At 44.7% G+C, this 13,274-nt stretch overlaps 1 protein-coding gene across 4 annotated transcripts in view; it reads right to left on the reverse strand.

Moving 5' to 3' along the window:
• Window positions 1-13,274, reverse strand: part of KAZN (kazrin, periplakin interacting protein) — a 1,010,042-nt gene that overhangs the window by 493,795 nt on the left and 502,973 nt on the right. The gene's annotated exons all lie outside the window — the stretch shown is intronic.

Consider the following 13,274-nt stretch of genomic DNA (forward strand, 5'->3'; position numbering starts at 1 on the left):
GCCGGCTTTGAAAATCTACATTTTTCAGAAGAGGTTGTCAGTTAGTATCATGCATTCCGGGGCACAGATTTCTTGCCAAAATAATTCCGCCCGGTGAATGATAAATGTGTTGTGATTATTTCTTCAGCCTTTGTGAAAGCATACAGTAGGGACAGTGTCTTGGAAGCGGTGCAGAGAGCAGAGGGACACAGTGCCTCTTTGTTTGGTTCTGCCATATTTAGAATTTGTTCCCTAAATTCTTTCCCCAAACTCTCTTTTACTAGTTTCTGCTCCCTGAAGCGATTGGTGCTGGCAGTGGAAGGTTGTGTTCAGCTAATAAGTTCTTGGCTCTAGTACGTGTCTCTCTTAGTGAAGCCCACAAGAACGAAATGAACTGTTGTGTCTCTCCTGGGGAAAGGTCATGGTAGCTCAGGTTTTAAAGTAACCCCATCTTTCAAAACTGGCTTGACAAATGGAAATATCCAGAGCCCCAGATGTCTGCTATTTCTGGCTTCTACCGGAGTGAATGGGAAGGAGCATCTCGTGTAGTCTGGAAACTGGGATTCCCCCAAAGAACTCGAAGGTACAGGAGGTTTGATTAAAAACGTCAAAGGTCAACTCCTAGAGTGTTGGCCACGGCTAAAGAATTAAGGGGGACCGCCAAAGAGCACCAGAATCACCAGGTGTCCTCACTCTTGGGATGCCTCTTGGGCTGCTTGGACGTCAACTTGTACATGTAAGAAGCTGCCTTGGGCATAGCCCGTAGATGATGGTCTGCTCTGGCAGCTGATCTACCGTCGCCCTCCCTCCAAGCCTCTTCCCACCCATCCATCACCCCCAATGCATGTCCCGAATCAGTTTATTCCTTTCTAAGCCCGCAGCTACGCCTAATGTAAGGCGCCACCCACCTCTTGCCCAAATGTCTACAGATACTCTCTCTTGCTCTACTGTGATTCGTGTTCCACACAGAAGCCAGAATAAGTTTTTAAAGTGTAAATCAGTTCATGTCACTCCTTGCTCAAAGTGCTTCGGTGACTTCCCATACTTCTTAGACTTGAGTGCCCACTCTGTAGGGTTCCTTAGATTTAGCAAATAAAACTACAGGATGCCTAGTTACACCCCGAATTTCAGAGAAACAATGCACGCTGACAACGATAGGCAATACCTGGGATACACTTATCCCAAAATAGCATTTATAGTTTATCTGACACTCAATGTAATCGGATAGCCTAGATTTCCTTTAGCAGCCTTACGTTCAAGACTTTCTACTACTTTTCTAGCCTCATCATACACCTCCTCACTCTCTCACTCACCTCGGCAACTGGGGCCTCTAATATTCCAAGGCTTTTCCAACCCCTGGCCTTTGCACTAATGACCCCTTCCTTGTTCTCAGTGTCCCCCCTTCAGCATTTTTTGCCTGGCTTGCTCCTTTTCATTCTTCGGGTCCCAGCTCAAATATCCCCTCTGCAAAAAAAGCCTTTCTTGATCACACTATCCCCAAAAGGGCCCTCTCCCCATCCCTCAGAGTTCTTTGTCATAGCATCCTGTTTTATTTTCTTCATAAGGTGAGTATATATTTACTTTTCATCTGCTTGCTTGCTCTTTACCTGCCTCTTTTAGCAGAAAGGGTAGCCTGGTTTTGTCCGTCTTGTTGCCAGAGTCTGGCACAGGCCCCGGGGCATAGTGGAAGCTCAGGGAAGAGCTTACGAGCCAGTGGATGTAAGTTTATCCTTTTGCTCTTAGAATGAAATCCAGTCTTTCTCATGTGTCTGAGGCTCCATGCCTGTCTCTTGAATGTCCAGTCAGATGGGGTCTTTTCTAAGGAAAAAGCCCACGGCGGCCCCACCCATTTGGTGAGCTGGGTCATATATCTAACATCCACCATAAACATACCACATTGGTTGGTAGAAAGACTGTGAGCTTGGGTGATAGATCTGCCTTCGAATCCCAGCTTTGGCTTTGGCTAAGTCACGTCTTCTTTGAGTCTCGATTTCCTTGTCTACATTACAGGGGCATCCAGACCTTATTTGCAGGAATGTAGTAAAAAAATCAAATACACTGATATATGTAAGCCACTGGGACAGGGCCCGGTGCACAGCTGGCTTTTAACTAGTATTTGCTGAATTTATCCATCATGAAGGTCTCTCTTGAATACCTTAGGAGGCACGTTGTGCTCAGAGGCTGTTAAAACCTTCTACATATCATAGAATCTCCTGCTAGCACTACACACCTCTCCTTTCTCACCACCCTGTTCACCTATTCTCTGTAATCCTTGCACCAAATTTCCACTGGCTCCAATGAGCCACAAGCTCTGTGTGTGCCGCTCTGTGTTGTCGGCTTTCTTAAGAGGACAGGCCAGGCAGGCGTTGATCCCCGACAGACCCTTTCTGGTTTCCTGCACGCACCCAGGTTGGTACCCACTCCTGTCTGCTCCTTAAATATCCTCCAGGCTGGATCTGCTACAGATGTTTCTGTTGCTATGGTAACTATTATGGCCGAGATTTTCTCAGACTACGAGCGGAGAACAGCAGAGGTCCAAAGAGCAAATGTAATTACTCTTCCACTGGGCTTTAAGTGCTCCCCATAAACGCTGGATGGTGCATACCTGGACACTTGGGTCCTTTAAACCATCTTCTAATGGTAAGCACATCATCTGGACCTGCTGGCTAGTGGCGAGAACTTCCACTGGGTGGGTGATTCGCTAGGGTCCTGTGAACGTCTCCTATGTACTGTACGTAACATACTGTCCGGCTGTGGTTGGAAAGTACTATCCATCTATGGGGGTGTTTCAACCTTCTTTTAAAGGTTGAAATTGTTTTATTAAAGTCTTAAAGCATGTCTGTAGTTTATCATTATATTGTCAACTTTGGCATGGCAATTTTAAAACACGCCCAGAAATTATTACCCTCTCACTGAATCAGGGGATCAGGTGAGTTCGGTAACTTACTTGAAGCCAACGGGATACTGTGGAGGTGGAAGTGACTGCTGTCCATCTCAAGGTTGCATCACCAGCGGCCTAACTTGCACCTGTTTTTGGAGTCCCGATTGTCGTGTAAATCTGACTACCCTGGGTCACCATGCTATGAGGGAGGCACTTGGAGAGATCACATGTAGCTGCTTCAGCTGACAGCCACAGCTGAGGTCCCAGTTGACAGCCAACATTAGCCATCAGACATGGCACCCCAAGATGTCTCCAAGCAGCAGTCACTGAATCCCCTAGCCATGCATCACCCCCAGATGTTCCATCTTCTCACCTAAGGCCCCAGACATCACGAAGCATAGACAAGCTGTTTCCTCTATGCCTTGCCTTGATTCCTGATCCACAGAACCTGTGAACCTAATAAAGAAAAATCCCTGTAAGCAACTAAGTTTGGGATAATCTGTTACTCGGAAATAGTATCTGGAACAGATGGGCTGGCTCTCATTGGTTGTCTTAGGGGCACTTGAAATTCAACTTGTCCAACGTGAAACCCATGACTTTGCTTCTCCTGGTGTGACCTGATGACTTTGCATAAACATCCTTGGACTCTTCTGGGACCTTATTTCCAATGTCACTTAAACCAAGGTCCTTCAGGACTCCTAGAATGATGGTGGAGAAGATAGGGAGGCAGACAGCACCACGGGATGCATGGTTCTGGGGCCACAGGAATCGGGTCCATTGGATAAGGGTCTTGGGGACATTTTTCTCTGAGTGTGGAACTTTAAACCTTTATTAGGCCTTCAGAATGTTTATTGGACACCAGAGTGAGGTACCCATGGGTCTAATTGTTGACTGAATTTCATCAATGCACGATTCATTGTCCCAAGGCTTTCAATTAAGACAAGAAATGTGGTTTCAGTCTGGGGCAGAAAAGACCGCCCTCCCTCATATTGATTCTGCTAGGTGGTGTCCATTTCAGCCAGAATCGTCCATGTGATCTGTGCTACTCCCCAAAAGAATTCGGCTCTACTGGTACCATCCCTGGTGGATGCGTTCACTATATATTTAGCATTTGATTCCTGGAATACAGGCTCTTAGAGCTTCTAGTCATCGCTCTGCAACTTTTGTTTCCATAGAAACTAATGTTTATGTTTATATCTATGCAGACTCTGTTTCTATCAGATTTTACTTCTCAGAGCAGCTGTTGTAAGTCATTTCGCCAAGATGGACGTTAGTGATAGGGAACAAAGCCCCCATTCTAGTGAAATGAGCATTTTGTTCAGCATCGTTATGGGCTCAAAAGTCAGAGCAGCTCCAGATGAAAATAAAGGGGTGCAGGGAGGGACCGTAAGCAGCAGTGTGGTCTAAGAAGCAAGTGATCCAGCACTGAGGATGACAGACCCAGTCCACAATTAAAGCCTCATTCTGCAAATAAACAGGGGCTCTATCGATCTCCTTCCCCGGGGAAATCTAAAGGCGATGTACATATTTAAGTGCCAATCTGTTCTTCGTAGCCAAAGGATACAGCAGCTAAGTGGAATGGAAATCTATGTTCAGAAAGGGACATTCTGGGCACCTCATTTATGCAGATGTACCACAGTGGGATGGCTATTTAACTTCTCCCAATGTCCTCACTAAGCCTCTAACATTCCCTGAACCACCTCCAGAAACAATATATTCACAGCCTCCTTTACAAAGCTGAGGCCACTGTCAAGTGTAACAGGCTTCCGATGTACCTTTTCTTACTTAATCTTGTTTCCGTTTGTTTTGTCATGACTGACAGTTTATATGCACATACGCAGGGTTTTATTTGTTCCTTGTTTTGTTCATCTATGCAACAGTCACTGAGCTGCCACTGTGACTCTGATGCGGTGTTTGACAGTGAGTGATGACAATGAAAGCTAACGGGTATTGAGCACTTATGACCTATCAGTGACACGTACTATGGTTTGCATGGGTTTCCTCATTTAATCCTCATGACAACCCTCTAGGTAGACATAACGGTCCCCATTTCTACAGTTGAAGAGATGAAGGCAGGAAAGTAGTCCGCCCAAGGTCACACAATGGGTGAAGGGCTCCAGGTCCGCTCTGTCAACCGCTACACTGCCCTCTTCTAATTGGTCTGCTCTGAGGGCGACCCATGTATAAAAAACAATTATGGTATATGGTTTACAGTAATAGCATTCTATGCCATATGTGCGGCCATAGAAACACAGGAAGGACATGATGAAGACTGCCTGGGGGAGTAGAGCAAAGCTTAAGAGAGGAGGATTATATTCTTTGGGTCTTGAAGGATGACTAAGAGGTCCCTAAGTAAAGAAGGAAAAGAGTGCATCCAGAGCAAAGGGAAGCATGAATGACATGAATGCTCCGAAGGGCAAGCTATACATCTTTGTGGTCTTCCCTTCATTGGTTCTCTAGTTAAACTTTTATTTTATTTTATTTTATTTTATTTTATTTTATTTTATTTTATTTTATTTTATTTTATTATTTTGGTAAAATATTTATATAACATAAAATTTACCACTCTAACCATTCATAAGCGTATAGTTCCGTGGCATTAGATACATTCACATTGTTGTCCAACAATCACCACCATCCCTTTCCAGAACTTCTTCATCCTCCCAAACTGAGACTCCGTAGCTATTAAACAGTAACTCCCCACGTTCCCCTTCCCACAACACTGATCTACTTTCTATCTCACAAGTGTGACTCCTTAGCTGGAATCATACACTATTTGTCCTTGCGTGTCTGGTTCACTTGACTTAGTATACTGTCTTCAACACTAGTTAACTTCTGAGCATAGTTTCATCTTTTCGTGCATTGCCAGCATTGCCATAACATTGTGGATGAGGTCACACGTCACAGGAGGAAGTATGGACATCTATGGGCTTGTCCACCCAGAACCTATCTTCTGGGATTTGCCCCTTTTCCTCCTTTTGTCCACATGTTTACAAGGGAGGAGCTACATTCAGGCCAAGATATCTGGCATGACATCTGGCATGTCATGTGGCATGAAGACATATGGCCAGAATGGATTAGATCAGGATGGCCCATCAGCCTTTTCTCTGGGGATTTGGAATTGGGGCCAAAAGATTCCCATGAGGATGGCTATTCTTGGAAATAGAGGAGACTTCGATGGGGGAACTACTCAAGGTGGCCATTGCCCACCAGGTGGACAGAGAAGCAGAGAAGCCGTTTTAGAAAGTGCACAGCAGGAAAGGGACGCGGGGAAGGCATCCTGGGTTCTTTACAGAGCTGTGGTTTTCACTGATATTTCCTTCCTGAAACTAAGCTTCTTGCTGCACTTGGGATGAAAAGGACAGCCTGTAACCTTCTAATTGGATCTCCTCTCTGCTCGTGTTGTCTCAAGTCATATTTTGTCACTTGCAGCCAAAAGAGTTCCAGTTAACACAGAAAGCTTATCAACCCCCTGCTCTGCTGACCTCCACCTGGGCCACGCGCTTGGCCATTATGGAGAAAGCAGCAGCTCAGTTGACAGCTCTATGCGTGGGGGCAAAATTCCTGATGAATATTTGCAAAGAACTCTGGGATCTTTGAAAAAGATGCTTCCAAACCAGTACAGAGTGATACATTAACTCCAAACTTTGACAAGAAGATGGCTTGTTGCTAGCATCGTCCCTCCAGAGGTCCATCGCCCACCATTTGCTGCTTGTCCCACGAACGCTTCTTGGGTCGCCCTCACCTCCCCTTGGGTAACTGCCTCTCCTATCAGCTGCTTTCACTCCATGTTGCACCTTTTACCAACCTCCCTTCCTGAATTCAGTTTTCCAACTAGGCTGCACTTGTTGGAAATGCTTACTCAGTGGCTTCTTTCTCCACGAGCCAAATGCTTGGCATTAATCCTCATTATGCTGGTTTCACTTCTTTCCATAAATCCCCCTATCTTTTCTAACATTCTGTAGCATTTTGCCTTGAGGCCACTGACTTTCTTTAAACTTCTCTCTTCCAGCTTTAAACTGATGGTGAATTTGGCCAGTGCTGGCCCCTGACTCATAATGGACTTGATGCTGACTCTTACTTCCCTATTACCCCCAGGTCTTTCCATATTGTAGTTGAGAGACACTGTAGTTTTGTCAGCTACAAACACAAGCCATGATACTTTGTCTTCACTGAGACAAGGTCCTGGGCTTTCTGAGTAGAGGTATAGTGAGGACTGGGATTAGGGAGAGATAAGCAAGGCAACTGAGTGGGTGGGTGGGGCACACAGGTTTAAGGAGGCACTCAATCTCAGGCACAAGCCTTGCCCTAGCATGACCCTGAGAGTAAGCACCTCCTTAAATTTTGTGTCCTCTGTAGGTCAAGTGTCTCACCCATTCTGGCCCAGCTGACAGCTCTTCATTATCCCCTGAGGTTGTTCAGATGGCACCCTATGATCAGGCCTTAGGGGCGAGATGTTTTCTTGAGAAGGAATCTCTTCCAAGTCCATGCAATGGGTCCTGATCCTATGAGGAGCCAAATGGCATCAACTCATCCAACGTGGTCTGCACCGTAGCTTGTACAATCCTTGGATTTAGCATCTGTAAAGTGGGAATAATAACTCTCTTCTGCTTGCATAGAAGTTAGGTGGCTAGATGTGGGGGCGGGAACACATCCAGTGTAGCATCAGACATGTGGTAAGTCAACCAGATAGATCCACTGTAATTACTATTAGGTTTGTGTGGTTTGATGAGGGATCACAACTATTATTTATTGATCATCTAGCATAGCTAAACCCTGCTCTAAGCACTTTACACACATTGGTTCATTTAACTGTAATAATACCCCCTCTAGCCTAAAATTGCTATTGATGCATTTCCCAGAGGAGGGAATGGGGGCAAGGACACAGAGCTGGCAGGTGCAGGAGCGAGGACTCTGAACCAGCAGTGTTCTGTCCACCTGCCCCTGGACTCACGAGACTGCACTAGAACCTCACTCCTTTGGGTCTGTAAGCCATTCAGATATTCTGAAGGCAGAACCCAGAAGGCAGTGCACAAGAGAATGCTCACGGGCTCTGGAGCCAGGCAGAGCTGAAGTGAAAATTCTGGCCCCTCAACTCATTAACTGTGTCACTGGGCAACATTCTCTGAAAGGTGTCTATAAAATAGGGACCATAAAGTTACTGGGAGGAGGGAATGAGATGATGCTTCTAAAAGCCCTGTGCACTATCTGGCAGTCAGTACACGTTCTGTTGACTCATTTAGTTTTGTTATGGCTGTGACCCACCTCGCTGGGAGATTATGATCATGGTACCATGCCTGGAGCATACCAGGGGCTCAACCGGTACTTGGGGTCTTCTCTTCACCTTTCACGTGTCCCCAACTAAAATGCAGAAAGCACTGGAAAGGTAAACATTTTAAACTGACCTTTTTCCAACAGGTGACATTTTGATAGGGATCTAGGAGGAAGGTTGACCAGACACCTGAATGGAGGACTCCAAAAAAAAAAAAAAAAAAAAAAAAAGCTAATTGTTTCTCTATCCCCACTCCCACCCTCACCCTACAAGAGGATGGCCTAAAACAAAACAAAACAAAACAAAACAAAACAAAACAAAACAAAACACTGAAATTCAGAATTAAGCTTCCAGTGGGTATGAACTAAACAGTAAGTTCTCTGAGGCCAGGGACCAGGTCTATCCTGTTCATGTCTGTATCCCTAGTGTCTAGCACAGAGCCTGATACAGGGTAAGGCACTCAGTTACTATGTAGTAAATGAGCATGTCAAGACACCTCAGTACAAAAAGATGTATTGTTAGCAGAAAAAAGTCACAAAAGGGAGGGGCAAATGGACACAAATTTTATCCAGTACAGGAACAGACTCATGAGGTGCATTCCTAGTGGTGACTGCCAGGGGATGTTTTAAAATACAACAACTTTATTGTTGTTATTTACCATCAAATTCATCCTTTAAAAAATAAACAATGTAGCGGCTTTTAGTATATTCACAGAGTTGTGCAACCATCACTAGTATTTAATTCCAGTACTTTTTCTTTTTTTTTTTTTTAAGATTTTATTTATTTATTCATGAGAGACACACAAAGAGAGGCAGAGACACAGGCAGAGGGAGAAACAGGCTCCATGCAGGGAGCTTAATGTGGGACTTGATCCCAGGATGCTGGGATCATGCCCTGAGCCAAAGGCAGACACTCAACCACCAAGCCAATCAGGTGCCCCTCAGTACTTTTTCATCACCCCAAAAGAAACATTGTACACACGAGTAGTCACTTTCCTGTCTCCCCTGTCCCATCTCCTGGCAAGCATGCATCTACTTTCTATCACCAGGGTTTACCTATTCTGGACCTTTCATGCCTATGGAATCCCACTATATGATTCTTCATGTCTGGCTTCTTTCACTTAGCATCATCATTTCAAGGTTCATCCACATTGTAATAGGTATCAGAGTTTTGTTCTCTTTTAGGGCCAAATGGTATTCCATGTTTAGGTTGGTTATAGCTGGGATTTTGGAAGAGACTGGTTGTGTTGAATCTGTAGATCAGTTTGGGGAGTATGGTCATCCTAACACTATGGCATCTTCTGATCCATGATCACAGGAGAATGTTTCTGTTTATTCAGTTTTCTTTAATTTCTTTCAACATGTTTTGTAGTGTTTAGCGTAGAAGTCTTGCATGTCTTTTGCTAAATTTACCTGTATTTTTTTTTATTCTATTGTAAAAGAAATTGTTTTCTTAATTTTGTTTCTGGATTATTCATTGCTGGGTGTAGAGTAGAAATGTGATTGAATTTCATATATTGATCTTACAACCTGCAGTGGTTTTGAACTCACTTATCGATTCTAATAGGTGTACATATGTGTGTATTTTTAGAATTTTCTGTATGTAAGATCATGACATTTACATACAGATCTATCTTTCCAATCCAGAAGCCCTTTGTGTTTTCGTCCTGCCTGATTGCCCTGGCTAGACCCTCTAGCACAATGCTCAATAGAAGTGGCGAGAGCCAACATCCTCGTCTTGTTGCTGATCTTGGAGTGAAAACATTCAGCCTTTCGCCATAAAGTATGACGTTGAGTGAGTTTCTAGTAGATGGGCAGGTTGTAGACATTCCTTCCACTTCTGATGTATTGAGTGTTTTGATCGCCATAGGGTGTTGGATTTTTCTCAAAAGCTTTTTTTGGCATCTATTGAGATGATTGTGTGGCTTTGACCATTGATTCTATTAATACAGTGGATTACATTGATTGATTTTTGTATGTTGAATCACACTTGCATTCTTGGGTTAAACCCCACTTGGTTATACTGTGTAGTCTTTTGATATCTTATTGGATTCGGTTTGCTAGTATTTTGTTGAGGATATCTATGCTCAAATTCACCAGGGTTACTGGTCTATAGTTTGCCTGTGATGTTTTTGTATCAGGATAGGATAGTATTGGCCTCAGAGAATGAATTGGGAAGTGTTCCTTCATTTATTTTTTGGTGGAGTTTGTGAATCAATAATTGATTAGTAATTCAATTTCTTTCCTTGTTCTAGAGGTATATACACTCAGGTGTTTCTGCTTGAGTCTGTTTCCATGGTATGTGTCTTCCAGGAAAGTGTCCATTTCATCTAGACTCTATCACTTGTTGATGTACAATTGCTTCTAGTAGGGGATCCCTGGGTGGCTCAGTGGTTTAGTGCCTGCCTTTGGCCCCGGGCGCGATCCTGGAGTCCCGGGATCGAGTCCCACGTCGGGCTCCCGGCATGGAGCCTGCTTCTCCCTCCTCCTGTGTCTCTGCCTCTCTCTCTCTCTTTCTCTATGTCTATCATAAATAAATAAATAAATAAATAAATAAATAAATAAATCTCTAAAAAAAAACAATTGCTTCTAGTATCTACCTATAACTCATCTTAGTTGTAACTCATTTTATCTTTGTGAGGTGAGTTGTATTAACTACACTTTCATCCCAAGTTTTAGTTATTTGAGTCTTCTCTTTCTTTCTTGGTCATCTATTTGAAGGTTTGCCAATTTTGCTGGTCTTTTCAAAGATCTTTTTTAAATTTTTTCAAGACTTCTCATTTTGTTGATATTCTCAATTGATTTTCTATTCTACCTTTCATTTATTTCTGCACTAATCTCTATTATTTCCCTCTTTCCTCTTGCATTGGGTTTTATTTGCTCTTCTTTTTCTAATTTCTTTTTTTCTTTTTAAGATTTTAATTTTTTCATGAGAGACACACAAAGAGAGGCAGAGACACAGGCAGAGGGAGAAGGAGTCTCCCTGTGGGCCCGAAGTGGGAGTCGATCCCAGGACCCTGGGATCACGTCCTGAGCCAAAGGCAGATGCTCAACCACTGAGCCACCCAGGTGCCCCTTTTTCTAATTTCTTAAGGTGAAAGTTTAGGTTATTGATTTGAAATCTCGCTTCTTTGACACTATGGGCATTTATAGCTACAAATTTCCCAGGGGGCATATAAAAAATAAATACAAGATTGCACTACTTAAGTTGTGAGAAGTTGTCTAGGATAAAAAAAAAGTTAAATAAAACAAGTAAAGTTTAGTTTGGTGTTTTTCCAAGTAATCTGTGGTCAAATAAGTTTGAAACTAGCTGGCTTAACCAAAATGAAGTAGGTTCCTTCACTGCAAGTGACTCTGGCCCTTTGATTTTTTTAGAACGTGATGTGACTCTCCCAAGGGAGGTGCAGCCCTTGGGTTTCCCAGATTTTATTTGCCTAAGGAGTGTCTCCAGGGCCAGCGTACTGCAAAGCAGGACAGCATTAATGACTTCTGAGGGCCCTGGGCACATCTGCCTTTGTAAGTCCTTTCTTTCATGGAAAATATTAAAATTTAAATTTTACAACCACATTGACATAAAGCAAGTATAATCCAGGATGGATTTATTATTATAGTCATCATTATTATATTCATTTTTTCTTCTGAGTTTAGAAGAAATTAAACATAAAAGAATTTCGTGTGCCTTTCACAGCACTGTGAGCCTCAGACACTTTGCCTACTACAGAAGTCAGTCAGGTACAGAGCCGACAAGAGATGCGAGGGGCCCACTCAGGTCAGATGGGGCTCCGGGATGGGCTGGCAAGGACAAAGGCTGGAATACAACCGTCTGAGGCCCAAGCCCCTTGGACCAAGCCAGGGTCATCGCCAGGACTATTGGTCTGAACGATTTCCAGCTCTCAAAAGGAGATAAAAATGTATTTAGTCAGGACCTTTGAGACCATCTTCATATGAAATAAAATAACCTCTGTCTCTCTCCCCCTTTTCTCTTTAAAGGCTTTGGTTTGCTTTGGGGGGGAGGGAGAAGGAAGGGAGCCTGAACTGTGTACCAGTTCTAACCCAGTTAGACTGCAGAACAATCGATAAGGAGACAATGGGCCATTGTTATTCAGAAATACCACCCTTGTGCACAATTCCTAAGCCTATAGTCAGCTCCTCACCCAAAGAAAGGCAGGACAGCAATTGTCAGGGGATCAATATCTTCTAGCTCAGGAGCAATCGATCTCATGCCAGAGCCTCAAGGCAGACTTCCTCCTACCTGAGACTTGGCGAGTGGGTGGGGGGTGGAGGGAGGAAGTTGAGCCTCCCCCACCCCCCTATCCCAGCCCCCAAATCAAAAGTGAAGCCGGTAAGAGAGCTGCACTTGGTAGGGGTGGGGATTACAGAAAGGGCCTTGAGGTCTCTGCATCTAATTTCCCTTTATATTTAGGCGAAGTTGGAAGAAGCAGAAGCTACCAGTTACCATCCCCAGGCCTGAAGGGGGAGGGGAGGGAGAGGCTCCTAGAATGGGGGGAGCTAGAGCTGTAGGGGAGGGGCTGCCCCACTGGAGGGGAGGCCTTATACTGAGGCTTATCATCTCTGCCAGCCCATGGCTGGGGGCGGGGTGGGTGCAGCCAGGAGAACACCTGGCCCCTCTTCCTTCCCACCTCCACCTCGTTCTCCATGGGTACCTTCCCATCTGGAAGCCGGAGGGCAGGGACCAGTTTGGCATTTTTTGTTTTATAGAATATGTTTAACAGAAAATGAGCCTGAGCCACCCAGAAAGCGCTGAGAAGAGCCAGGGCCCTGCTGCCGAGCTGGAGCTTCAGCCCGGAGGTAGCTGAGAGCCACGGAATCGCGTCACTGTCCCCAGGCAAGGGAGCAAAGGGCCTTTTCTCTCTAATGGTGCGTTTTGGTCCCTGTGCCCCTTCCACACAGGGCTCCAATGACCGGTCACAGTTGGGTCAGCCGCCCCGCAGTCCCCAGGCTCCCTGGGAGGCCGAACCCAACCCTCTAAGTGGTTCAATCCTGAACCTCGGTGGCCCTTGGCAATCTCCTTTTCCAAATAGCACATCCTCACGGGCCGAAGGGGACAAGCGGCCTGTAACAGGCAGCATTAAACTCCCTACTTATTTTCATCTGGTCTAACTGCTCTACTCGTTCACACAGG

This window comes from Canis aureus, chromosome 5 (genome assembly GCF_053574225.1).
Source record: "Canis aureus isolate CA01 chromosome 5, VMU_Caureus_v.1.0, whole genome shotgun sequence".
Taxonomy (NCBI): Eukaryota; Metazoa; Chordata; class Mammalia; order Carnivora; family Canidae; genus Canis; species Canis aureus.